The sequence below is a fragment of the Clarias gariepinus genome, chromosome 28, assembly GCF_024256425.1.
Source record: "Clarias gariepinus isolate MV-2021 ecotype Netherlands chromosome 28, CGAR_prim_01v2, whole genome shotgun sequence".
NCBI lineage: Eukaryota > Metazoa > Chordata > Actinopteri > Siluriformes > Clariidae > Clarias > Clarias gariepinus.
The window spans coordinates 16,207,135-16,228,239 of NC_071127.1; the positions used below are offsets into that span (position 1 = coordinate 16,207,135).

At 44.4% G+C, this 21,105-nt stretch overlaps 30 non-coding genes across 30 annotated transcripts; 19 read left to right on the forward strand and 11 right to left on the reverse strand.

The window, feature by feature from the left end:
• Positions 1-332: 332 nt before the first annotated feature.
• trnae-cuc (transfer RNA glutamic acid (anticodon CUC)) lies at positions 333-404 on the forward strand. Its single transcript has one exon. It is a non-coding gene; the product is annotated as a tRNA-Glu (tRNA).
• An 85-nt stretch (positions 405-489) lies between these two features.
• Positions 490-578, reverse strand: trnay-gua (transfer RNA tyrosine (anticodon GUA)). Its single transcript is given in 2 exon segments — positions 490-525; positions 542-578. It is a non-coding gene; the product is annotated as a tRNA-Tyr (tRNA).
• Positions 579-1,350: 772 nt separating this feature from the next.
• On the forward strand, positions 1,351-1,422 carry trnae-cuc (transfer RNA glutamic acid (anticodon CUC)). Its single transcript has one exon. It is a non-coding gene; the product is annotated as a tRNA-Glu (tRNA).
• An 85-nt stretch (positions 1,423-1,507) lies between these two features.
• Positions 1,508-1,596, reverse strand: trnay-gua (transfer RNA tyrosine (anticodon GUA)). Its single transcript is given in 2 exon segments — positions 1,508-1,543; positions 1,560-1,596. It is a non-coding gene; the product is annotated as a tRNA-Tyr (tRNA).
• A 772-nt stretch (positions 1,597-2,368) lies between these two features.
• On the forward strand, positions 2,369-2,440 carry trnae-cuc (transfer RNA glutamic acid (anticodon CUC)). Its single transcript has one exon. It is a non-coding gene; the product is annotated as a tRNA-Glu (tRNA).
• An 85-nt stretch (positions 2,441-2,525) lies between these two features.
• On the reverse strand, positions 2,526-2,614 carry trnay-gua (transfer RNA tyrosine (anticodon GUA)). The gene is given in 2 exon segments: positions 2,526-2,561; positions 2,578-2,614. It is a non-coding gene; the product is annotated as a tRNA-Tyr (tRNA).
• Positions 2,615-3,316: 702 nt separating this feature from the next.
• trnae-cuc (transfer RNA glutamic acid (anticodon CUC)) lies at positions 3,317-3,388 on the forward strand. The gene has a single exon. It is a non-coding gene; the product is annotated as a tRNA-Glu (tRNA).
• An 85-nt stretch (positions 3,389-3,473) lies between these two features.
• Positions 3,474-3,562, reverse strand: trnay-gua (transfer RNA tyrosine (anticodon GUA)). The gene is given in 2 exon segments: positions 3,474-3,509; positions 3,526-3,562. It is a non-coding gene; the product is annotated as a tRNA-Tyr (tRNA).
• Positions 3,563-4,350: 788 nt separating this feature from the next.
• trnay-gua (transfer RNA tyrosine (anticodon GUA)) lies at positions 4,351-4,439 on the reverse strand. The gene is given in 2 exon segments: positions 4,351-4,386; positions 4,403-4,439. It is a non-coding gene; the product is annotated as a tRNA-Tyr (tRNA).
• A 772-nt stretch (positions 4,440-5,211) lies between these two features.
• Positions 5,212-5,283, forward strand: trnae-cuc (transfer RNA glutamic acid (anticodon CUC)). Its single transcript has one exon. It is a non-coding gene; the product is annotated as a tRNA-Glu (tRNA).
• An 85-nt stretch (positions 5,284-5,368) lies between these two features.
• trnay-gua (transfer RNA tyrosine (anticodon GUA)) lies at positions 5,369-5,457 on the reverse strand. Its single transcript is given in 2 exon segments — positions 5,369-5,404; positions 5,421-5,457. It is a non-coding gene; the product is annotated as a tRNA-Tyr (tRNA).
• Positions 5,458-6,229: 772 nt separating this feature from the next.
• On the forward strand, positions 6,230-6,301 carry trnae-cuc (transfer RNA glutamic acid (anticodon CUC)). The gene has a single exon. It is a non-coding gene; the product is annotated as a tRNA-Glu (tRNA).
• Positions 6,302-6,386: 85 nt separating this feature from the next.
• On the reverse strand, positions 6,387-6,475 carry trnay-gua (transfer RNA tyrosine (anticodon GUA)). The gene is given in 2 exon segments: positions 6,387-6,422; positions 6,439-6,475. It is a non-coding gene; the product is annotated as a tRNA-Tyr (tRNA).
• A 702-nt stretch (positions 6,476-7,177) lies between these two features.
• Positions 7,178-7,249, forward strand: trnae-cuc (transfer RNA glutamic acid (anticodon CUC)). Its single transcript has one exon. It is a non-coding gene; the product is annotated as a tRNA-Glu (tRNA).
• An 85-nt stretch (positions 7,250-7,334) lies between these two features.
• trnay-gua (transfer RNA tyrosine (anticodon GUA)) lies at positions 7,335-7,423 on the reverse strand. Its single transcript is given in 2 exon segments — positions 7,335-7,370; positions 7,387-7,423. It is a non-coding gene; the product is annotated as a tRNA-Tyr (tRNA).
• A 788-nt stretch (positions 7,424-8,211) lies between these two features.
• Positions 8,212-8,300, reverse strand: trnay-gua (transfer RNA tyrosine (anticodon GUA)). The gene is given in 2 exon segments: positions 8,212-8,247; positions 8,264-8,300. It is a non-coding gene; the product is annotated as a tRNA-Tyr (tRNA).
• Positions 8,301-9,088: 788 nt separating this feature from the next.
• trnay-gua (transfer RNA tyrosine (anticodon GUA)) lies at positions 9,089-9,177 on the reverse strand. The gene is given in 2 exon segments: positions 9,089-9,124; positions 9,141-9,177. It is a non-coding gene; the product is annotated as a tRNA-Tyr (tRNA).
• A 772-nt stretch (positions 9,178-9,949) lies between these two features.
• On the forward strand, positions 9,950-10,021 carry trnae-cuc (transfer RNA glutamic acid (anticodon CUC)). The gene has a single exon. It is a non-coding gene; the product is annotated as a tRNA-Glu (tRNA).
• Positions 10,022-10,106: 85 nt separating this feature from the next.
• Positions 10,107-10,195, reverse strand: trnay-gua (transfer RNA tyrosine (anticodon GUA)). Its single transcript is given in 2 exon segments — positions 10,107-10,142; positions 10,159-10,195. It is a non-coding gene; the product is annotated as a tRNA-Tyr (tRNA).
• A 772-nt stretch (positions 10,196-10,967) lies between these two features.
• trnae-cuc (transfer RNA glutamic acid (anticodon CUC)) lies at positions 10,968-11,039 on the forward strand. The gene has a single exon. It is a non-coding gene; the product is annotated as a tRNA-Glu (tRNA).
• A 946-nt stretch (positions 11,040-11,985) lies between these two features.
• On the forward strand, positions 11,986-12,057 carry trnae-cuc (transfer RNA glutamic acid (anticodon CUC)). The gene has a single exon. It is a non-coding gene; the product is annotated as a tRNA-Glu (tRNA).
• Positions 12,058-13,218: 1,161 nt separating this feature from the next.
• trnae-cuc (transfer RNA glutamic acid (anticodon CUC)) lies at positions 13,219-13,290 on the forward strand. Its single transcript has one exon. It is a non-coding gene; the product is annotated as a tRNA-Glu (tRNA).
• Positions 13,291-15,036: 1,746 nt separating this feature from the next.
• On the forward strand, positions 15,037-15,108 carry trnae-cuc (transfer RNA glutamic acid (anticodon CUC)). Its single transcript has one exon. It is a non-coding gene; the product is annotated as a tRNA-Glu (tRNA).
• A 946-nt stretch (positions 15,109-16,054) lies between these two features.
• Positions 16,055-16,126, forward strand: trnae-cuc (transfer RNA glutamic acid (anticodon CUC)). The gene has a single exon. It is a non-coding gene; the product is annotated as a tRNA-Glu (tRNA).
• A 1,746-nt stretch (positions 16,127-17,872) lies between these two features.
• trnae-cuc (transfer RNA glutamic acid (anticodon CUC)) lies at positions 17,873-17,944 on the forward strand. The gene has a single exon. It is a non-coding gene; the product is annotated as a tRNA-Glu (tRNA).
• Positions 17,945-18,890: 946 nt separating this feature from the next.
• On the forward strand, positions 18,891-18,962 carry trnae-cuc (transfer RNA glutamic acid (anticodon CUC)). The gene has a single exon. It is a non-coding gene; the product is annotated as a tRNA-Glu (tRNA).
• Positions 18,963-19,136: 174 nt separating this feature from the next.
• trnae-uuc (transfer RNA glutamic acid (anticodon UUC)) lies at positions 19,137-19,208 on the forward strand. Its single transcript has one exon. It is a non-coding gene; the product is annotated as a tRNA-Glu (tRNA).
• A 174-nt stretch (positions 19,209-19,382) lies between these two features.
• On the forward strand, positions 19,383-19,454 carry trnae-cuc (transfer RNA glutamic acid (anticodon CUC)). The gene has a single exon. It is a non-coding gene; the product is annotated as a tRNA-Glu (tRNA).
• A 935-nt stretch (positions 19,455-20,389) lies between these two features.
• On the forward strand, positions 20,390-20,461 carry trnae-cuc (transfer RNA glutamic acid (anticodon CUC)). Its single transcript has one exon. It is a non-coding gene; the product is annotated as a tRNA-Glu (tRNA).
• A 156-nt stretch (positions 20,462-20,617) lies between these two features.
• On the forward strand, positions 20,618-20,689 carry trnae-cuc (transfer RNA glutamic acid (anticodon CUC)). The gene has a single exon. It is a non-coding gene; the product is annotated as a tRNA-Glu (tRNA).
• The last annotated feature ends 416 nt before the right edge of the window (positions 20,690-21,105 follow it).

Sequence of the window (21,105 nt, forward strand, 5' to 3'; positions counted from 1 at the left end):
GAACAGTCCTTGAGCTTGGTTACTTCTGTTTTTAAATTAAAGTGAGTAGAAGGAGGCAAGTGCAAATGCTTAAATTTAATTCCCTGAAGAATAAATGAGCTTCAAATTAAACTGAGTAGGAGGAGGCAAGTGCAAATGCTTGAATTCATATTCATTCTTTGTTAGTTTCCATGCAAAGCCCACCCACTTTATTCAGGCCTGACACGCCCACCATTAGGGGAGGAGCCCCAAGATTGTTTTATTCGACTGAGAAATACGTTATGCCATCACTAGAGCGTTTTTTTCTAGGTACCAGAGCCAGCCACCAGAGGAGGCACTTTCTCTGTCTTCAGTCCCTGGTGGTCTAGTGGCTAGGATTCGGCGCTCTCACCGCCGCGGCCCGGGTTCGATTCCCGGTCAGGGAAGTTAAGTTTTTCTGGACGGGTGGATCTCGAAGTTCAGAGCCAACAGAAAGGTGGCTAGCACTCATTGGCTCTACATAAAGAGAGATCCTTCGAGCCGGATTCGAACCAGCGACCTAAGGATGGCCATTGACAGTAGACTACAGTCCTCCGCTCTACCAACTGAGCTATCGAAGGTCAGGCTTCTTTCTCTGTAAACAAACCAAAACGAAAAACCCAAAGTTGCTGCTGCAACTCTCTGTGTCTTTTCCAGTTTGGTTTATAGCAGTAAAGGATTATCCTGAGTGTTCCGGAGCAGTAACTTTCATTGCCCATTTTGTTTAATTCTTAGGGAAAATGCAGGAATGAATTCAACAGTTGGGAAAAGCATGGCATTTTTCCATGAGAAACATTTCTGCTTTGTCCATGCCTTGTCATGCTCTTTTTGTCTTTGTGTTTGATTCCCTGAAGAATAAATAAGATTGAGTCAAATAAAAAAAAAGCCTTGGCCTTCACAGAGGTTAAAGCAGAAACAGGAACGCTCACTCAAGGCAGCAGTCGAGGGCAATCATTTCAGCTGATATTTGGCTAATTATTGGCCTGCTTAGTGAAGATGAGCAAGAACTACAGCTCATGAAGAACAGTCCTTGAGCTTGGTTACTTCTGTTTTTAAATTAAAGTGAGTAGAAGGAGGCAAGTGCAAATGCTTAAATTTAATTCCCTGAAGAATAAATGAGCTTCAAATTAAACTGAGTAGGAGGAGGCAAGTGCAAATGCTTGAATTCATATTCATTCTTTGTTAGTTTCCATACAAAGCCCACCCACTTTATTCAGGCCTGACACGCCCACCATTAGGGGAGGAGCCCCAAGATTGTTTTATTCGACTGAGAAATACGTTATGCCATCACTAGAGCGTTTTTTTCTAGGTACCAGAGCCAGCCACCAGAGGAGGCACTTTCTTTGTCTTCAGTCCCTGGTGGTCTAGTGGCTAGGATTCGGCGCTCTCACCGCCGCGGCCCGGGTTCGATTCCCGGTCAGGGAAGTTAAGTTTTTCTGGACGGGTGGATCTCGAAGTTCAGAGCCAACAGAAAGGTGGCTAGCACTCATTGGCTCTACATAAAGAGAGATCCTTCGAGCCGGATTCGAACCAGCGACCTAAGGATGGCCATTGACAGTAGACTACAGTCCTCCGCTCTACCAACTGAGCTATCGAAGGACAGGCTTCTTTCTCTGTAAACAAACCAAAACGAAAAGCCCAAAGTTGCTGCTGCAACTCTCTGTGTCTTTTCCAGTTTGGTTTAAAGCAGTAAAGGATTATCCTGAGTGTTCCGGAGCAGTAACTTTCATTGCCCATTTTGTTTAATTCTTAGGGAAAATGCAGGAATGAATTCAACAGTTGGGAAAAGCATGGCATTTTGCCCTGAGAAACATTTCTGCTTTGTCCATGCCTTGTCATGCTCTTTTTGTCTTTGTGTTTGATTCCCTGAAGAATAAATAAGATTGAGTCAAATAAAAAAAAAGCCTTGGCCTTCACAGAGGTTAAAGCAGAGACAGGAACGCTCACTCAAGGCAGCAGTCGAGGGCAATCATTTCAGCTGATATTTGGCTAATTATTGGCCTGCTTAGTGAAGATGAGCAAGAACTACAGCTCATGAAGAACAGTCCTTGAGCTTGGTTACTTCTGTTTTTAAATTAAAGTGAGTAGAAGGAGGCAAGTGCAAATGCTTAAATTTAATTCCCTGAAGAATAAATGAGCTTCAAATTAAACTGAGTAGGAGGAGGCAAGTGCAAATGCTTGAATTCATATTCATTCTTTGTTAGTTTCCATGCAAAGCCCACCCACTTTATTCAGGCCTGACACGCCCACCATTAGGGGAGGAGCCCCAAGATTGTTTTATTCGACTGAGAAATACGTTATGCCATCACTAGAGCGTTTTTTTCTAGGTACCAGAGCCAGCCACCAGAGGAGGCACTTTCTCTGTCTTCAGTCCCTGGTGGTCTAGTGGCTAGGATTCGGCGCTCTCACCGCCGCGGCCCGGGTTCGATTCCCGGTCAGGGAAGTTAAGTTTTTCTGGACGGGTGGATCTCGAAGTTCAGAGCCAACAGAAAGGTGGCTAGCACTCATTGGCTCTACATAAAGAGAGATCCTTCGAGCCGGATTCGAACCAGCGACCTAAGGATGGCCATTGACAGTAGACTACAGTCCTCCGCTCTACCAACTGAGCTATCGAAGGTCAGGCTTCTTTCTCTGTAAACAAACCAAAACGAAAAGCCCAAAGTTGCTGCTGCAACTCTCTGTGTCTGTTCCAGTTTGGTTTAAAGCAGTAAAGGATTATCCTGAGTGTTCCGGAGCAGTAACTTTCATTGCCCATTTTGTTTAATTCTTAGGGAAAATGCAGGAATGAATTCAACAGTTGGGAAAAGTATGGCATTTTGCCCTGAGAAACATTTCTGCTTTGTCCATGCCTTGTCATGCTCTTTTTGTCTTTGTGTTTGATTCCCTGAAGAATAAATAAGATTGAGTCAAATAAAAAAAAAGCCTTGGCCTTCACAGAGGTTAAAGCAGAAACAGGAACGCTCACTCAAGGCAGCAGTCGAGGGCAATCATTTCAGCTGATATTTGGCTAATTATTGGCCTGCTTAGTGAAGATGAGCAAGAACTACAGCTCATGAAGAACAGTCCTTGAGCTTGGTTACTTCTGTTTTTAAATTAAACTGAGTAGGAGGAGGCAAGTGCAAATGCTTGAATTCATATTCATTCTTTGTTAGTTTCCATGCAAAGCCCACCCACTTTATTCAGGCCTGACACGCCCACCATTAGGGGAGGAGCCCCAAGATTGTTTTATTCGACTGAGAAATACGTTATGCCATCACTAGAGCGTTTTTTTCTAGGTACCAGAGCCAGCCACCAGAGGAGGCACTTTCTCTGTCTTCAGTCCCTGGTGGTCTAGTGGCTAGGATTCGGCGCTCTCACCGCCGCGGCCCGGGTTCGATTCCCGGTCAGGGAAGTTAAGTTTTTCTGGACGGGTGGATCTCGAAGTTCAGAGCCAACAGAAAGGTGGCTAGCACTCATTGGCTCTACATAAAGAGAGATCCTTCGAGCCGGATTCGAACCAGCGACCTAAGGATGGCCATTGACAGTAGACTACAGTCCTCCGCTCTACCAACTGAGCTATCGAAGGTCAGGCTTCTTTCTCTGTAAACAAACCAAAACGAAAAGCCCAAAGTTGCTGCTGCAACTCTCTGTGTCTGTTCCAGTTTGGTTTAAAGCAGTAAAGGATTATCCTGAGTGTTCCGGAGCAGTAACTTTCATTGCCCATTTTGTTTAATTCTTAGGGAAAATGCAGGAATGAATTCAACAGTTGGGAAAAGTATGGCATTTTGCCCTGAGAAACATTTCTGCTTTGTCCATGCCTTGTCATGCTCTTTTTGTCTTTGTGTTTGATTCCCTGAAGAATAAATAAGATTGAGTCAAATAAAAAAAAAGCCTTGGCCTTCACAGAGGTTAAAGCAGGAACAGGAACGCTCACTCAAGGCAGCAGTCGAGGGCAATCATTTCAGCTGATATTTGGCTAATTATTGGCCTGCTTAGTGAAGATGAGCAAGAACTACAGCTCATGAAGAACAGTCCTTGAGCTTGGTTACTTCTGTTTTTAAATTAAACTGAGTAGGAGGAGGCAAGTGCAAATGCTTGAATTCATATTCATTCTTTGTTTGTTTCCATGCAAAGCCCACCCACTTTATTCAGGCATGAAACGCCCACCATTAGGGGAGGAGCCCCAGGATTGTTTTATTCGACTGAGAAATACGTTATGCCATCACTAGAGCGTTTTTTTCTAGGTACCAGAGCCAGCCACCAGAGGAGGCACTTTCTTTGTCTTCAGTCCCTGGTGGTCTAGTGGCTAGGATTCGGCGCTCTCACCGCCGCCAGAAAGGTGGCTAGCACTCATTGGATCTACATAAAGAGAGATCCTTCGAGCCGGATTCGAACCAGCGACCTAAGGATGGCCATTGACAGTAGACTACAGTCCTCCGCTCTACCAACTGAGCTATCGAAGGTCAGGCTTCTTTCTCTGTAAACAAACCAAAACGAAAAACCCAAAGTTGCTGCTGCAACTCTCTGTGTCTTTTCCAGTTTGGTTTATAGCAGTAAAGGATTATCCTGAGTGTTCCGGAGCAGTAACTTTCATTGCCCATTTTGTTTAATTCTTAGGGAAAATGCAGGAATGAATTCAACAGTTGGGAAAAGCATGGCATTTTTCCATGAGAAACATTTCTGCTTTGTCCATGCCTTGTCATGCTCTTTTTGTCTTTGTGTTTGATTCCCTGAAGAATAAATAAGATTGAGTGAAATAAAAAAAAAGCCTTGGCCTTCACAGAGGTTAAAGCAGAAACAGGAACGCTCACTCAAGGCAGCAGTCGAGGGCAATCATTTCAGCTGATATTTGGCTAATTATTGGCCTGCTTAGTGAAGATGAGCAAGAACTACAGCTCATGAAGAACAGTCCTTGAGCTTGGTTACTTCTGTTTTTAAATTAAAGTGAGTAGAAGGAGGCAAGTGCAAATGCTTAAATTTAATTCCCTGAAGAATAAATGAGCTTCAAATTAAACTGAGTAGGAGGAGGCAAGTGCAAATGCTTGAATTCATATTCATTCTTTGTTAGTTTCCATGCAAAGCCCACCCACTTTATTCAGGCCTGACACGCCCACCATTAGGGGAGGAGCCCCAAGATTGTTTTATTCGACTGAGAAATACGTTATGCCATCACTAGAGCGTTTTTTTCTAGGTACCAGAGCCAGCCACCAGAGGAGGCACTTTCTTTGTCTTCAGTCCCTGGTGGTCTAGTGGCTAGGATTCGGCGCTCTCACCGCCGCGGCCCGGGTTCGATTCCCGGTCAGGGAAGTTAAGTTTTTCTGGACGGGTGGATCTCGAAGTTCAGAGCCAACAGAAAGGTGGCTAGCACTCATTGGCTCTACATAAAGAGAGATCCTTCGAGCCGGATTCGAACCAGCGACCTAAGGATGGCCATTGACAGTAGACTACAGTCCTCCGCTCTACCAACTGAGCTATCGAAGGTCAGGCTTCTTTCTCTGTAAACAAACCAAAACGAAAAGCCCAAAGTTGCTGCTGCAACTCTCTGTGTCTTTTCCAGTTTGGTTTAAAGCAGTAAAGGATTATCCTGAGTGTTCCGGAGCAGTAACTTTCATTGCCCATTTTGTTTAATTCTTAGGGAAAATGCAGGAATGAATTCAACAGTTGGGAAAAGCATGGCATTTTGTCCTGAGAAACATTTCTGCTTTGTCCATGCCTTGTCATGCTCTTTTTGTCTTTGTGTTTGATTCCCTGAAGAATAAATAAGATTGAGTGAAATAAAAAAAAAGCCTTGGCCTTCACAGAGGTTAAAGCAGAGACAGGAACGCTCACTCAAGGCAGCAGTCGAGGGCAATCATTTCAGCTGATATTTGGCTAATTATTGGCCTGCTTAGTGAAGATGAGCAAGAACTACAGCTCATGAAGAACAGTCCTTGAGCTTGGTTACTTCTGTTTTTAAATTAAAGTGAGTAGAAGGAGGCAAGTGCAAATGCTTAAATTTAATTCCCTGAAGAATAAATGAGCTTCAAATTAAACTGAGTAGGAGGAGGCAAGTGCAAATGCTTGAATTCATATTCATTCTTTGTTAGTTTCCATGCAAAGCCCACCCACTTTATTCAGGCCTGACACGCCCACCATTAGGGGAGGAGCCCCAAGATTGTTTTATTCGACTGAGAAATACGTTATGCCATCACTAGAGCGTTTTTTTCTAGGTACCAGAGCCAGCCACCAGAGGAGGCACTTTCTCTGTCTTCAGTCCCTGGTGGTCTAGTGGCTAGGATTCGGCGCTCTCACCGCCGCGGCCCGGGTTCGATTCCCGGTCAGGGAAGTTAAGTTTTTCTGGACGGGTGGATCTCGAAGTTCAGAGCCAACAGAAAGGTGGCTAGCACTCATTGGCTCTACATAAAGAGAGATCCTTCGAGCCGGATTCGAACCAGCGACCTAAGGATGGCCATTGACAGTAGACTACAGTCCTCCGCTCTACCAACTGAGCTATCGAAGGTCAGGCTTCTTTCTCTGTAAACAAACCAAAACGAAAAGCCCAAAGTTGCTGCTGCAACTCTCTGTGTCTGTTCCAGTTTGGTTTAAAGCAGTAAAGGATTATCCTGAGTGTTCCGGAGCAGTAACTTTCATTGCCCATTTTGTTTAATTCTTAGGGAAAATGCAGGAATGAATTCAACAGTTGGGAAAAGTATGGCATTTTGCCCTGAGAAACATTTCTGCTTTGTCCATGCCTTGTCATGCTCTTTTTGTCTTTGTGTTTGATTCCCTGAAGAATAAATAAGATTGAGTCAAATAAAAAAAAAGCCTTGGCCTTCACAGAGGTTAAAGCAGAAACAGGAACGCTCACTCAAGGCAGCAGTCGAGGGCAATCATTTCAGCTGATATTTGGCTAATTATTGGCCTGCTTAGTGAAGATGAGCAAGAACTACAGCTCATGAAGAACAGTCCTTGAGCTTGGTTACTTCTGTTTTTAAATTAAACTGAGTAGGAGGAGGCAAGTGCAAATGCTTGAATTCATATTCATTCTTTGTTAGTTTCCATGCAAAGCCCACCCACTTTATTCAGGCCTGACACGCCCACCATTAGGGGAGGAGCCCCAAGATTGTTTTATTCGACTGAGAAATACGTTATGCCATCACTAGAGCGTTTTTTTCTAGGTACCAGAGCCAGCCACCAGAGGAGGCACTTTCTCTGTCTTCAGTCCCTGGTGGTCTAGTGGCTAGGATTCGGCGCTCTCACCGCCGCGGCCCGGGTTCGATTCCCGGTCAGGGAAGTTAAGTTTTTCTGGACGGGTGGATCTCGAAGTTCAGAGCCAACAGAAAGGTGGCTAGCACTCATTGGCTCTACATAAAGAGAGATCCTTCGAGCCGGATTCGAACCAGCGACCTAAGGATGGCCATTGACAGTAGACTACAGTCCTCCGCTCTACCAACTGAGCTATCGAAGGTCAGGCTTCTTTCTCTGTAAACAAACCAAAACGAAAAGCCCAAAGTTGCTGCTGCAACTCTCTGTGTCTGTTCCAGTTTGGTTTAAAGCAGTAAAGGATTATCCTGAGTGTTCCGGAGCAGTAACTTTCATTGCCCATTTTGTTTAATTCTTAGGGAAAATGCAGGAATGAATTCAACAGTTGGGAAAAGTATGGCATTTTGCCCTGAGAAACATTTCTGCTTTGTCCATGCCTTGTCATGCTCTTTTTGTCTTTGTGTTTGATTCCCTGAAGAATAAATAAGATTGAGTCAAATAAAAAAAAAGCCTTGGCCTTCACAGAGGTTAAAGCAGAAACAGGAACGCTCACTCAAGGCAGCAGTCGAGGGCAATCATTTCAGCTGATATTTGGCTAATTATTGGCCTGCTTAGTGAAGATGAGCAAGAACTACAGCTCATGAAGAACAGTCCTTGAGCTTGGTTACTTCTGTTTTTAAATTAAACTGAGTAGGAGGAGGCAAGTGCAAATGCTTGAATTCATATTCATTCTTTGTTTGTTTCCATGCAAAGCCCACCCACTTTATTCAGGCATGAAACGCCCACCATTAGGGGAGGAGCCCCAGGATTGTTTTATTCGACTGAGAAATACGTTATGCCATCACTAGAGCGTTTTTTTCTAGGTACCAGAGCCAGCCACCAGAGGAGGCACTTTCTTTGTCTTCAGTCCCTGGTGGTCTAGTGGCTAGGATTCGGCGCTCTCACCGCCGCCAGAAAGGTGGCTAGCACTCATTGGATCTACATAAAGAGAGATCCTTCGAGCCGGATTCGAACCAGCGACCTAAGGATGGCCATTGACAGTAGACTACAGTCCTCCGCTCTACCAACTGAGCTATCGAAGGTCAGGCTTCTTTCTCTGTAAACAAACCAAAACGAAAAGCCCAAAGTTGCTGCTGCAACTCTCTGTGTCTTTTCCAGTTTGGTTTAAAGCAGTAAAGGATTATCCTGAGTGTTCCGGAGCAGTAACTTTCATTGCCCATTTTGTTTAATTCTTAGGGAAAATGCAGGAATGAATTCAACAGTTGGGAAAAGCATGGCATTTTGCCCTGAGAAACATTTCTGCTTTGTCCATGCCTTGTCATGCTCTTTTTGTCTTTGTGTTTGATTCCCTGAAGAATAAATAAGATTGAGTGAAATAAAAAAAAAGCCTTGGCCTTCACAGAGGTTAAAGCAGAGACAGGAACGCTCACTCAAGGCAGCAGTCGAGGGCAATCATTTCAGCTGATATTTGGCTAATTATTGGCCTGCTTAGTGAAGATGAGCAAGAACTACAGCTCATGAAGAACAGTCCTTGAGCTTGGTTACTTCTGTTTTTAAATTAAACTGAGTAGGAGGAGGCAAGTGCAAATGCTTGAATTCATATTCATTCTTTGTTTGTTTCCATGCAAAGCCCACCCACTTTATTCAGGCATGAAACGCCCACCATTAGGGGAGGAGCCCCAAGATTGTTTTATTCGACTGAGAAATACGTTATGCCATCACTAGAGCGTTTTTTTCTAGGTACCAGAGCCAGCCACCAGAGGAGGCACTTTCTTTGTCTTCAGTCCCTGGTGGTCTAGTGGCTAGGATTCGGCGCTCTCACCGCCGCCAGAAAGGTGGCTAGCACTCATTGGATCTACATAAAGAGAGATCCTTCGAGCCGGATTCGAACCAGCGACCTAAGGATGGCCATTGACAGTAGACTACAGTCCTCCGCTCTACCAACTGAGCTATCGAAGGTCAGGCTTCTTTCTCTGTAAACAAACCAAAACGAAAAGCCCAAAGTTGCTGCTGCAACTCTCTGTGTCTTTTCCAGTTTGGTTTATAGCAGTAAAGGATTATCCTGAGTGTTCCGGAGCAGTAACTTTCATTGCCCATTTTGTTTAATTCTTAGGGAAAATGCAGGAATGAATTCAACAGTTGGGAAAAGTATGGCATTTTGCCCTGAGAAACATTTCTGCTTTGTCCATGCCTTGTCATGCTCTTTTTGTCTTTGTGTTTGATTCCCTGAAGAATAAATAAGATTGAGTCAAATAAAAAAAAAGCCTTGGCCTTCACAGAGGTTAAAGCAGAAACAGGAACGCTCACTCAAGGCAGCAGTCGAGGGCAATCATTTCAGCTGATATTTGGCTAATTATTGGCCTGCTTAGTGAAGATGAGCAAGAACTACAGCTCATGAAGAACAGTCCTTGAGCTTGGTTACTTCTGTTTTTAAATTAAAGTGAGTAGAAGGAGGCAAGTGCAAATGCTTAAATTTAATTCCCTGAAGAATAAATGAGCTTCAAATTAAACTGAGTAGGAGGAGGCAAGTGCAAATGCTTGAATTCATATTCATTCTTTGTTAGTTTCCATGCAAAGCCCACCCACTTTATTCAGGCCTGACACGCCCACCATTAGGGGAGGAGCCCCAAGATTGTTTTATTCGACTGAGAAATACGTTATGCCATCACTAGAGCGTTTTTTTCTAGGTACCAGAGCCAGCCACCAGAGGAGGCACTTTCTTTGTCTTCAGTCCCTGGTGGTCTAGTGGCTAGGATTCGGCGCTCTCACCGCCGCGGCCCGGGTTCGATTCCCGGTCAGGGAAGTTAAGTTTTTCTGGACGGGTGGATCTCGAAGTTCAGAGCCAACAGAAAGGTGGCTAGCACTCATTGGCTCTACATAAAGAGAGATCCTTCGAGCCGGATTCGAACCAGCGACCTAAGGATGGCCATTGACAGTAGACTACAGTCCTCCGCTCTACCAACTGAGCTATCGAAGGTCAGGCTTCTTTCTCTGTAAACAAACCAAAACGAAAAGCCCAAAGTTGCTGCTGCAACTCTCTGTGTCTTTTCCAGTTTGGTTTAAAGCAGTAAAGGATTATCCTGAGTGTTCCGGAGCAGTAACTTTCATTGCCCATTTTGTTTAATTCTTAGGGAAAATGCAGGAATGAATTCAACAGTTGGGAAAAGCATGGCATTTTTCCATGAGAAACATTTCTGCTTTGTCCATGCCTTGTCATGCTCTTTTTGTCTTTGTGTTTGATTCCCTGAAGAATAAATAAGATTGAGTCAAATAAAAAAAAAGCCTTGGCCTTCACAGAGGTTAAAGCAGAAACAGGAACGCTCACTCAAGGCAGCAGTCGAGGGCAATCATTTCAGCTGATATTTGGCTAATTATTGGCCTGCTTAGTGAAGATGAGCAAGAACTACAGCTCATGAAGAACAGTCCTTGAGCTTGGTTACTTCTGTTTTTAAATTAAAGTGAGTAGAAGGAGGCAAGTGCAAATGCTTAAATTTAATTCCCTGAAGAATAAATGAGCTTCAAATTAAACTGAGTAGGAGGAGGCAAGTGCAAATGCTTGAATTCATATTCATTCTTTGTTAGTTTCCATGCAAAGCCCACCCACTTTATTCAGGCCTGACACGCCCACCATTAGGGGAGGAGCCCCAAGATTGTTTTATTCGACTGAGAAATACGTTATGCCATCACTAGAGCGTTTTTTTCTAGGTACCAGAGCCAGCCACCAGAGGAGGCACTTTCTTTGTCTTCAGTCCCTGGTGGTCTAGTGGCTAGGATTCGGCGCTCTCACCGCCGCGGCCCGGGTTCGATTCCCGGTCAGGGAAGTTAAGTTTTTCTGGACGGGTGGATCTCGAAGTTCAGAGCCAACAGAAAGGTGGCTAGCACTCATTGGCTCTACATAAAGAGAGATCCTTCGAGCCGGATTCGAACCAGCGACCTAAGGATGGCCATTGACAGTAGACTACAGTCCTCCGCTCTACCAACTGAGCTATCGAAGGTCAGGCTTCTTTCTCTGTAAACAAACCAAAACGAAAAGCCCAAAGTTGCTGCTGCAACTCTCTGTGTCTTTTCCAGTTTGGTTTAAAGCAGTAAAGGATTATCCTGAGTGTTCCGGAGCAGTAACTTTCATTGCCCATTTTGTTTAATTCTTAGGGAAAATGCAGGAATGAATTCAACAGTTGGGAAAAGCATGGCATTTTGCCCTGAGAAACATTTCTGCTTTGTCCATGCCTTGTCATGCTCTTTTTGTCTTTGTGTTTGATTCCCTGAAGAATAAATAAGATTGAGTCAAATAAAAAAAAAGCCTTGGCCTTCACAGAGGTTAAAGCAGAGACAGGAACGCTCACTCAAGGCAGCAGTCGAGGGCAATCATTTCAGCTGATATTTGGCTAATTATTGGCCTGCTTAGTGAAGATGAGCAAGAACTACAGCTCATGAAGAACAGTCCTTGAGCTTGGTTACTTCTGTTTTTAAATTAAAGTGAGTAGAAGGAGGCAAGTGCAAATGCTTAAATTTAATTCCCTGAAGAATAAATGAGCTTCAAATTAAACTGAGTAGGAGGAGGCAAGTGCAAATGCTTGAATTCATATTCATTCTTTGTTAGATTCCATGCAAAGCCCACCCACTTTATTCAGGCCTGACACGCCCACCATTAGGGGAGGAGCCCCAAGATTGTTTTATTCGACTGAGAAATACGTTATGCCATCACTAGAGCGTTTTTTTCTAGGTACCAGAGCCAGCCACCAGAGGAGGCACTTTCTCTGTCTTCAGTCCCTGGTGGTCTAGTGGCTAGGATTCGGCGCTCTCACCGCCGCGGCCCGGGTTCGATTCCCGGTCTGGGAAGTTAAGTTTTTCTGGACGGGTGGATCTCGAACCACCATTAGGGGAGGAGCCCCAGGATTGTTTTATTCGACTGAGAAATACGTTATGCCATCACTAGAGCGTGTTTTTCTAGGTACCAGAGCCAGCCACCAGAGGAGGCACTTTCTTTGTCTTCAGTCCCTGGTGGTCTAGTGGCTAGGATTCGGCGCTCTCACCGGCGGCCCGGGTTCGATTCCCGGTCAGGGAAGTTAAGTTTTTCTGGACGGGTGGATCTCGAAGTTCAGAGCCAACAGAAAGGTGGCTAGCACTCATTGGCTCTACATAAAGAGAGAGCCTTCGAACCAGCGACCTAAGGATGGCCATTGACAGTAGACTACAGTCCTCCGCTCTACCAACTGAGCTATCGAAGGTCAGGCTTCTTTCTCTGTAAACAAACCAAAACGAAAAGCCCAAAGTTGCTGCTGCAACTCTCTGTGTCTTTTCCAGTTTGGTTTAAAGCAGTAAAGGATTATCCTGAGTGTTCCGGAGCAGTAACTTTCATTGCCCATTTTGTTTAATTCTTAGGGAAAATGCAGGAATTAATTCAACAGTTGGGAAAAGCATGGCATTTTGCCCTGAGAAACATTTCTGCTTTGTCCATGCCTTGTCATGCTCTTTTTGTCTTTGTGTTTGATTCCCTGAAGAATAAATAAGATTGAGTCAAATAAAAAAAAAGCCTTGGCCTTCACAGAGGTTAAAGCAGAAACAGGAACGCTCACTCAAGGCAGCAGTCGAGGGCAATCATTTCAGCTGATATTTGGCTAATTATTGGCCTGCTTAGTGAAGATGAGCAAGAACTACAGCTCATGAAGAACAGTCCTTGAGCTTGGTTACTTCTGTTTTTAAATTAAAGTGAGTAGAAGGAGGCAAGTGCAAATGCTTAAATTTAATTCCCTGAAGAATAAATGAGCTTCAAATTAAACTGAGTAGGAGGAGGCAAGTGCAAATGCTTGAATTCATATTCATTCTTTGTTAGTTTCCATGCAAAGCCCACCCACTTTATTCAGGCCTGACACGCCCACCATTAGGGGAGGAGCCCCATGATTGTTTTATTCGACTGAGAAATACGTTATGCCATCACTAGAGCGCTTTTTTTTAGGTACCAGAGCCAGCCACCAGAGGAGGCACTTTCTTTGTCTTCAGTCCCTGGTGGTCTAGTGGCTAGGATTCGGCGCTCTCACCGCCGCGGCCCGGGTTCAATTCCCGGTCAGCGAAGTTAAGTTTTTCTGGACGGGTGGATCTCGAAGTTCAGAGCCAACAGAAAGGTGGCTAGCACTCATTGGATCTACATAAAGAGAGATCTTTCGAGCCGGATTCGAACCAGCGACCTAAGGATGGCCATTGACAGTAGACTACAGTCCTCCGCTCTACCAACTGAGCTATCGAAGGTCAGGCTTCTTTCTCTGTAAACAAACCAAAACGAAAAGCCCAAAGTTGCTGCTGCAACTCTCTGTGTCTTTTCCAGTTTGGTTTATAGCAGTAAAGGATTATCCTGAGTGTTCCGGAGCAGTAACTTTCATTGCCCATTTTGTTTAATTCTTAGGGAAAATGCAGGAATTAATTCAACAGTTGGGAAAAGCATGGCATTTTTCCATGAGAAACATTTCTGCTTTGTCCATGCCTTGTCATGCTCTTTTTGTCTTTGTGTTTGATTCCCTGAAGAATAAATAAGATTGAGTCAAATAAAAAAAAAGCCTTGGCCTTCACAGAGGTTAAAGCAGAAACAGGAACGCTCACTCAAGGCAGCAGTCGAGGGCAATCATTTCAGCTGATATTTGGCTAATTATTGGCCTGCTTAGTGAAGATGAGCAAGAACTACAGCTCATGAAGAACAGTCCTTGAGCTTGGTTACTTCTGTTTTTAAATTAAAGTGAGTAGAAGGAGGCAAGTGCAAATGCTTAAATTTAATTCCCTGAAGAATAAATGAGCTTCAAATTAAACTGAGTAGGAGGAGGCAAGTGCAAATGCTTGAATTCATATTCATTCTTTGTTTGTTTCCATGCAAAGCCCACCCACTTTATTCAGGCCTGACGGGTGGATCTCGAAGTTCAGAGCCAACAGAAAGGTGGCTAGCACTCATTGGATCTACATAAAGAGAGATCTTTCGAGCCGGATTCGAACCAGCGACCTAAGGATGGCCATTGACAGTAGACTACAGTCCTCCGCTCTACCAACTGAGCTATCGAAGGTCAGGCTTCTTTCTCTGTAAACAAACCAAAACGAAAAGCCCAAAGTTGCTGCTGCAACTCTCTGTGTCTTTTCCAGTTTGGTTTAAAGCAGTAAAGGATTATCCTGAGTGTTCCGAAACAGTAACTTTCATTGCCCATTTTGTTTAATTCTTAGGGAAAATGCAGGAATGAATTCAACAGTTGGGAAAAGCATGGCATTTTGCCCTGAGAAACATTTCTGCTTTGTCCATGCCTTGTCATGCTCTTTTTGTCTTTGTGTTTGATTCCCTGAAGAATAAATAAGATTGAATCAAATAAAAAAAAAGCCTTGGCCTTCACAGAGGTTAAAGCAGAAACAGGAACGCTCACTCAAGGCAGCAGTCGAGGGCATTCATTTCAGCTGATATTTGGCTAATTATTGGCCTGCTTAGTGAAGATGAGCAAGAACTACAGCTCATGAAGAACAGTCCTTGAGCTTGGTTACTTCTGTTTTTAAATTAAAGTGAGTAGAAGGAGGCAAGTGCAAATGCTTAAATTTAATTCCCTGAAGAATAAATGAGCTTCAAATTAAACTGAGTAGGAGGAGGCAAGTGCAAATGCTTGAATTCATATTCATTCTTTGTTAGTTTCCATGCAAAGCCCACCCACTTTATTCAGGCCTGACACGCCCACCATTAGGGGAGGACCCCCGGGATTGTTTTATTCGACTGAGAAATACGTTATGCCATCACTAGAGCGTTTTTTTCTAGGTACCAGAGCCAGCCACCAGAGGAGGCACTTTCTTTGTCTTCAGTCCCTGGTGGTCTAGTGGCTAGGATTCGGCGCTCTCACCGCCGCGGCTCGGGTTCGATTCCCGGTCAGGGAAGTTAAGTTTTTCTGGACGGGTGGATCTCGAAGTTCAGAGCCAACAGAAAGGTGGCTAGCACTCATTGGATCTACATAAAGAGAGATCTTTCGAGCTGGATTCGAACCAGCGACCTAAGGATGGCCATTGACAGTAGACTACAGTCCACCGCTCTACCAACTGAGCTATCGAAGGTCAGGCTTCTTTCTCTGTAAACAAACCAAAACGAAAAGCCCAAAGTTGCTGCTGCAACTCTCTGTGTCTTTTCCAGTTTGGTTTAAAGCAGTAAAGGATTATCCTGAGTGTTCCGGAGCAGTAACTTTCATTGCCCATTTTGTTTAATTCTTAGGGAAAATGCAGGAATGAATTCAACAGTTGGGAAAAGCATGGCATTTTGCCCTGAGAAACATTTCTGCTTTGTCCATGCCTTGTCATGCTCTTTTTGTCTTTGTGTTTGATTCCCTGAAGAATAAATAAGATTGAGTCAAATAAAAAAAAAGCCTTGGCCTTCACAGAGGTTAAAGCAGAAACAGGAACGCTCACTCAAGGCAGCAGTCGAGGGCAATCATTTCAGCTGATATTTGGCTAATTATTGGCCTGCTTAGTGAAGATGAGCAAGAACTACAGCTCATGAAGAACAGTCCTTGAGCTTGGTTACTTCTGTTTTTAAATTAAAGTGAGTAGAAGGAGGCAAGTGCAAATGCTTAAATTTAATTCCCTGAAGAATAAATGAGCTTCAAATTAAACTGAGTAGGAGGAGGCAAGTGCAAATGCTTGAATTCATATTCATTCTTTGTTAGTTTCCATGCAAAGCCCACCCACTTTATTCAGGCCTGACACGCCCACCATTAGGGGAGGAGCCCCATGATTGTTTTATTCGACTGAGAAATACGTTATGCCATCACTAGAGCGCTTTTTTTTAGGTACCAGAGCCAGCCACCAGAGGAGGCACTTTCTTTGTCTTCAGTCCCTGGTGGTCTAGTGGCTAGGATTCGGCGCTCTCACCGCCGCGGCCCGGGTTCAATTCCCGGTCAGCGAAGTTAAGTTTTTCTGGACGGGTGGATCTCGAAGTTCAGAGCCAACAGAAAGGTGGCTAGCACTCATTGGATCTACATAAAGAGAGATCTTTCGAGCCGGATTCGAACCAGCGACCTAAGGATGGCCATTGACAGTAGACTACAGTCCTCCGCTCTACCAACTGAGCTATCGAAGGTCAGGCTTCTTTCTCTGTAAACAAACCAAAACGAAAAGCCCAAAGTTGCTGCTGCAACTCTCTGTGTCTTTTCCAGTTTGGTTTATAGCAGTAAAGGATTATCCTGAGTGTTCCGGAGCAGTAACTTTCATTGCCCATTTTGTTTAATTCTTAGGGAAAATGCAGGAATTAATTCAACAGTTGGGAAAAGCATGGCATTTTTCCATGAGAAACATTTCTGCTTTGTCCATGCCTTGTCATGCTCTTTTTGTCTTTGTGTTTGATTCCCTGAAGAATAAATAAGATTGAGTCAAATAAAAAAAAAGCCTTGGCCTTCACAGAGGTTAAAGCAGAAACAGGAACGCTCACTCAAGGCAGCAGTCGAGGGCAATCATTTCAGCTGATATTTGGCTAATTATTGGCCTGCTTAGTGAAGATGAGCAAGAACTACAGCTCATGAAGAACAGTCCTTGAGCTTGGTTACTTCTGTTTTTAAATTAAAGTGAGTAGAAGGAGGCAAGTGCAAATGCTTAAATTTAATTCCCTGAAGAATAAATGAGCTTCAAATTAAACTGAGTAGGAGGAGGCAAGTGCAAATGCTTGAATTCATATTCATTCTTTGTTTGTTTCCATGCAAAGCCCACCCACTTTATTCAGGCCTGACGGGTGGATCTCGAAGTTCAGAGCCAACAGAAAGGTGGCTAGCACTCATTGGATCTACATAAAGAGAGATCTTTCGAGCCGGATTCGAACCAGCGACCTAAGGATGGCCATTGACAGTAGACTACAGTCCTCCGCTCTACCAACTGAGCTATCGAAGGTCAGGCTTCTTTCTCTGTAAACAAACCAAAACGAAAAGCCCAAAGTTGCTGCTGCAACTCTCTGTGTCTTTTCCAGTTTGGTTTAAAGCAGTAAAGGATTATCCTGAGTGTTCCGAAACAGTAACTTTCATTGCCCATTTTGTTTAATTCTTAGGGAAAATGCAGGAATGAATTCAACAGTTGGGAAAAGCATGGCATTTTGCCCTGAGAAACATTTCTGCTTTGTCCATGCCTTGTCATGCTCTTTTTGTCTTTGTGTTTGATTCCCTGAAGAATAAATAAGATTGAATCAAATAAAAAAAAAGCCTTGGCCTTCACAGAGGTTAAAGCAGAAACAGGAACGCTCACTCAAGGCAGCAGTCGAGGGCATTCATTTCAGCTGATATTTGGCTAATTATTGGCCTGCTTAGTGAAGATGAGCAAGAACTACAGCTCATGAAGAACAGTCCTTGAGCTTGGTTACTTCTGTTTTTAAATTAAAGTGAGTAGAAGGAGGCAAGTGCAAATGCTTAAATTTAATTCCCTGAAGAATAAATGAGCTTCAAATTAAACTGAGTAGGAGGAGGCAAGTGCAAATGCTTGAATTCATATTCATTCTTTGTTAGTTTCCATGCAAAGCCCACCCACTTTATTCAGGCCTGACACGCCCACCATTAGGGGAGGACCCCCGGGATTGTTTTATTCGACTGAGAAATACGTTATGCCATCACTAGAGCGTTTTTTTCTAGGTACCAGAGCCAGCCACCAGAGGAGGCACTTTCTTTGTCTTCAGTCCCTGGTGGTCTAGTGGCTAGGATTCGGCGCTCTCACCGCCGCGGCTCGGGTTCGATTCCCGGTCAGGGAAGTTAAGTTTTTCTGGACGGGTGGATCTCGAAGTTCAGAGCCAACAGAAAGGTGGCTAGCACTCATTGGATCTACATAAAGAGAGATCTTTCGAGCTGGATTCGAACCAGCGACCTAAGGATGGCCATTGACAGTAGACTACAGTCCACCGCTCTACCAACTGAGCTATCGAAGGTCAGGCTTCTTTCTCTGTAAACAAACCAAAACGAAAAGCCCAAAGTTGCTGCTGCAACTCTCTGTGTCTTTTCCAGTTTGGTTTAAAGCAGTAAAGGATTATCCTGAGTGTTCCGGAGCAGTAACTTTCATTGCCCATTTTGTTTAATTCTTAGGGAAAATGCAGGAATGAATTCAACAGTTGGGAAAAGCATGGCATTTTGCCCTGAGAAACATTTCTGCTTTGTCCATGCCTTGTCATGCTCTTTTTGTCTTTGTGTTTGATTCCCTGAAGAATAAATAAGATTGAGTCAAATAAAAAAAAAGCCTTGGCCTTCACAGAGGTTAAAGCAGAAACAGGAACGCTCACTCAAGGCAGCAGTCGAGGGCAATCATTTCAGCTGATATTTGGCTAATTATTGGCCTGCTTAGTGAAGATGAGCAAGAACTACAGCTCATGAAGAACAGTCCTTGAGCTTGGTTACTTCTGTTTTTAAATTAAAGTGAGTAGAAGGAGGCAAGTGCAAATGCTTAAATTTAATTCCCTGAAGAATAAATGAGCTTCAAATTAAACTGAGTAGGAGGAGGCAAGTGCAAATGCTTGAATTCATATTCATTCTTTGTTTGTTTCCATGCAAAGCCCACCCTCTTTATTCAGGCCTGACACGCCCACCATTAGGGGAGGAGCCCCAGGATTGTTTTATTCGACTGAGAAATACGTTATGCCATCACTAGAGCGTTTTTTTCTAGGTACCAGAGCCAGCCACCAGAGGAGGCACTTTGTTTGTCTTCAGTCCCTGGTGGTCTAGTGGCTAGGATTCGGCGCTCTCACCGCCGCGGCCCGGGTTCGATTCCCGGTCAGGGAAGTTAAGTTTTTCTGGACGGGTGGATCTCGAAGTTCAGAGCCTGACACGCCCACCATTAGGGGAGGAGCCCCAGGATTGTTTTATTCGACTGAGAAATACGTTATGCCATCACTAGAGCGTGTTTTTCTAGGTACCAGAGCCAGCCACCAGAGGAGGCACTTTCTTTGTCTTCAGTCCCTGGTGGTCTAGTGGCTAGGATTCGGCGCTTTCACCGCCGCGGCCCGGGTTCGATTCCCGGTCAGGGAAGTTAAGTTTTTCTGGACGGGTGGATCTCGAAGTTCAGAGCCTGACACGCCCACCATTAGGGGAGGAGCCCCAGGATTGTTTTATTCGACTGAGAAATACGTTATGCCATCACTAGAGCGTGTTTTTCTAGGTACCAGAGCCAGCCACCAGAGGAGGCACTTTCTTTGTCTTCAGTCCCTGGTGGTCTAGTGGCTAGGATTCGGCGCTCTCACCGCCGCGGCCCGGGTTCGATTCCCGGTCAGGGAAGTTAAGTTTTTCTGGACGGGTGGATCTCGAAGTTCAGAGCCAACAGAAAGGTGGCTAGCACTCATTGGCTCTACATAAAGAGAGAGCCTTCGAACCAGCGACCTAAGGATGGCCATTGACAGTAGACTACAGTCCTCCGCTCTACCAACTGAGCTATCGAAGGTCAGGCTTCTTTCTCTGTAAACAAACCAAAACGAAAAGCCCAAAGTTGCTGCTGCAACTCTCTGTGTCTTTTCCAGTTTGGTTTATAGCAGTAAAGGATTATCCTGAGTGTTCCGGAGCAGTAACTTTCATTGCCCATTTTGTTTAATTCTTAGGGAAAATGCAGGAATTAATTCAACAGTTGGGAAAAGCATGGCATTTTTCCATGAGAAACATTTCTGCTTTGTCCATGCCTTGTCATGCTCTTTTTGTCTTTGTGTTTGATTCCCTGAAGAATAAATAAGATTGAGTCAAATAAAAAAAAAGCCTTGGCCTTCACAGAGGTTAAAGCAGAAACAGGAACGCTCACTCAAGGCAGCAGTCGAGGGCAATCATTTCAGCTGATATTTGGCTAATTATTGGCCTGCTTAGTGAAGATGAGCAAGAACTACAGCTCATGAAGAACAGTCCTTGAGCTTGGTTACTTCTGTTTTTAAATTAAAGTGAGTAGAAGGAGGCAAGTGCAAATGCTTAAATTTAATTCCCTGAAGAATAAATGAGCTTCAAATTAAACTGAGTAGGAGGAGGCAAGTGCAAATGCTTGAATTCATATTCATTCTTTGTTTGTTTCCATGCAAAGCCCACCCACTTTATTCAGGCCTGACACGCCCACCATTAGGGGAGGAGCCCCAGGATTGTTTTATTCGACTGAGAAATACGTTATGCCATCACTAGAGCGTTTTTTTCTAGGTACCAGAGCCAGCCACCAGAGGAGGCACTTTGTTCGTCTTCAGTCCCTGGTGGTCTAGTGGCTAGGATTCGGCGCTCTCACCGCCGCGGCCCGGGTTCGATTCCCGGTCAGGGAAGTTAAGTTTTTCTGGACGGGTGGATCTCGAACCACCATTAGGGGAGGAGCCCCAGGATTGTTTTATTCGACTGAGAAATACGTTATGCCATCACTAGAGCGTGTTTTTCTAGGTACCAGAGCCAGCCACCAGAGGAGGCACTTTCTTTGTCTTCAGTCCCTGGTGGTCTAGTGGCTAGGATTCGGCGCTCTCACCGCCGCGGCCCGGGTTCGATTCCCGTTCAGGGAAGTTAAGTTTTTCTGGACGGGTGGATCTCGAAGTTAGCACTCATTGGATCTACATAAAGAGAGATCTTTCGAGCCGGATTCGAACCAGCGACCTAAGGATGGCCATTGACAGTAGACTACAGTCCTCCGCTCGACCAACTGAGCTATCGAAGGTCAGGCTTTGAGCTATCGAAGGTCAGCTATCGAAGGTCAGGTTTTTCTGGACGGGTGGATCTCGGAAACATTTCTGCTTTGTCCATGCCTTGTCATGCTCTTTTTGTCTTTGTGTTTGATTCCCTGAAGAATAAATAAGATTGAGTCAAATAAAAAAAAAGCCTTGGCCTTCACAGAGGTTAAAGCAGAAACAGGAACGCTCACTCAAGGCAGCAGTCGAGGGCAATCATTTCAGCTGATATTTGGCTAATTATTGGCCTGCTT